The following is a 2441-nucleotide window of genomic DNA, read 5'->3' as shown; positions in this document are numbered from 1 at the left end:
TAAGCACAGCCTTCCCTCACTTAGCAACGCTTCCAGCTTCTTGTTCCGGGCATTCAGCGGCGGCCACATCTTTTGACAGAGAATGAAACAGGATCATATATGAAAGATATTTAGCATAATGCCTGGCATAGAGTAATCACTCAATACATGTTAGCTACTCTCTTCACATATAATCCTGTTGCTGTCCTCTAAAGTTACTTTGGCTTTTTTTTGCCAGCAAAGGCTGTCAGCCTGGGAACGAGGTTGAGGTAAACACCCACACACAAAATGGGCATGAAGCCAACATCATATCGGGCCAAGAGGTGACTAGACCAAGGAATGGCCGATCAGGGAGGACGATCAAGACAATAGCAGTTCACTGGGAAGGCCTGTGACCATGGCCACCTCTTGTCTAGCCATGCTCCTGTCTGCTTCCTGAGCTGCTGAGAGTAATCCTATTACACTGTCGAATCTCAGTGTCAGCTAAATCCCAGAGTTCTTTGGATGGGACACTTATCCCATTAAATTTCATCTTGCTAAATTTGGTTCAATGCACTAATGTGATTAAAATCCAATATAAGAAAATGCCTTCCAACATATGTGGATGCAGGATATAACAAGGTTTTAGACTCATAGACAAGGTCATGTTTGCCCTTCTAGTGAAAGGCTCTGCTCTATTATTCTTTTGTGTATGGGATCCTGCTGACAACGATGGGACCCAGGAAGATAGAATATTTATTTTGTACTTTAAATAGACTTTATTTTTTAGAACAGTTTTAGATTTACAAAATAAGTGAGAAAATAGTACAGAGTTCACCTGTGTTCTGCACCCAGGTTCCTGTTATTAACGTCTTAATAATGTGATGTGTGGTATGTTTGTTATAATTAATTGATAAATTATTGTTAAAGTTCTTATTTTATTCTGACTGCCTCAATTTTTACCTACTGTCCTTTTTCTTTTCCAGGATTCCACTCAGGATACCACAGTACATGTGGTTTTCAGGTAAGCCTCTTTAGGGTCCTCTACACTGTGAGCCTCTCAGGTTTTCCTTGTTTTGATGACCTTCACAGTTTGAGGAGTACTCTTTTGTAGAATGGTCCTCAACTAGAATTCATCTGTTGTTTTACTCTTGCTTAGGTTGGGATTCTGGTTTTGGGGGGAGGAAAAGCACAGAGGCGAAGTGCCATTTTCATCACATGATATCAAGGGTGCATACTATCAGTATGACTTACCACTGTTGATGTTGACCTTGATCACCAGGCTGAGGTAGTGTTTGTCAGATTTTCTACTACTGTAAAGTTACTCTTTTTTCCCTTTCCATGTAGTACTCTGGAAGGAAGTCGCTATGCACAGCCCAACGTAAGGAGTGGGTGCCAGAAGCCAATTCCAGCATGTCAGCAGGGCTGAATCATCTGGAAATGGCTGAGGGCATTTCCCCAAACCTGAAAAAGAAACGTAAAATGATTGCTTGCTGCCAGAAAGCTGAGGGCATCTTAATCTACATGTTATTGCCTCCTACTGGCCAAACACCTGAACAGCCGTAGGCAATTCTTCCAATCTGACAATGGATTCTGTATACTAAACCCTGGCCTTTGATGTATATCTACTTTGCCTTAGGACAATTTGTGTTAATAAATAGCAAGGGGTCCTGAGACAAGGAGAACTTAGTTCCTTTAGCTAAGTCTTCTCTGACTCCCCAAAATGCCTTTCAAAATTATGTTTTGTCTCTGGACTCTTTATTAATTTACACACAGCGCCTTCTCCAGATTCCTGAACCCTTCTAGATGTTGGATCAAGACCACCGGCATTAAGTGGGGAATTATGCTCCATCCCCTTGAAGGTGAGGTATTCCACATCAATTATTTGGAATTATTCTATACAGAATATTTTTCTATTCTCCCTCATTTGTTTAATCATGTATTTATATCAGGATGGACTCATGGATTTTTTTTATATCTTGGTTTATAATCCAATACTATTTTTTTCCTAACTTGTTCCAGCTTTGGCCATTGGGGGCTCTTTCATATAACTTCTGTGTCCTTTTGACATGACCTCTGTCATTGTGGGGGTTTGTTTGTTTGTTTGTTTGTTTGTTTAGCACTCCCTTCCTTTCCAGCTACAAGATGCTCCGGACTCATCCTGTTCACGTGGAAGGAGAAGAGCTGTTTCACTGAAGCCAGGTAAGGCACTGACACACAGGAGCAGGCTTGGTGATGTCTAGCTTACCAACTCCCACACTGGCGACTCTCTTCTACTTCCAGACTGACCCCGGGCAGCCTTCAGGGTTCTCTCCTCCATTTCAACACAAGGTCTCAAGTCTCTCAGCTTCAGCAGAGGATGGTGTAAACCATCTGGCAGGGGGTGCCCAGTGGGTAGCCAGTGCAAGACAGCAGGATGATAAGAGTGAATTTCTTGATGAAAGACATTTATTGGAAGCCAATTTTCCAAGCATCCATTTCTC

The 2441-nt window shown here is 42.0% G+C and overlaps 1 long non-coding RNA gene across 1 annotated transcript; it reads left to right on the top strand.

Annotated features, from left to right (window-relative positions):
* The first annotated feature begins 940 nt into the window (after positions 1 to 940).
* Positions 941 to 2161, top strand: LOC106728188. Its single transcript, XR_001364459.1, has 3 exons — positions 941 to 982; positions 1735 to 1820; positions 2097 to 2161. It is a non-coding gene; the product is annotated as an uncharacterized LOC106728188 (long non-coding RNA).
* Positions 2162 to 2441: the final 280 nt, after the last annotated feature.

This window comes from Myotis brandtii, unplaced genomic scaffold (assembly GCF_000412655.1).
Source record: "Myotis brandtii unplaced genomic scaffold, ASM41265v1 scaffold56, whole genome shotgun sequence".
Lineage (NCBI taxonomy): Eukaryota > Metazoa > Chordata > Mammalia > Chiroptera > Vespertilionidae > Myotis > Myotis brandtii.
Note: the sequence above shows the minus strand (reverse complement) of the source record. Positions and strands in the feature narration are given on the sequence as shown.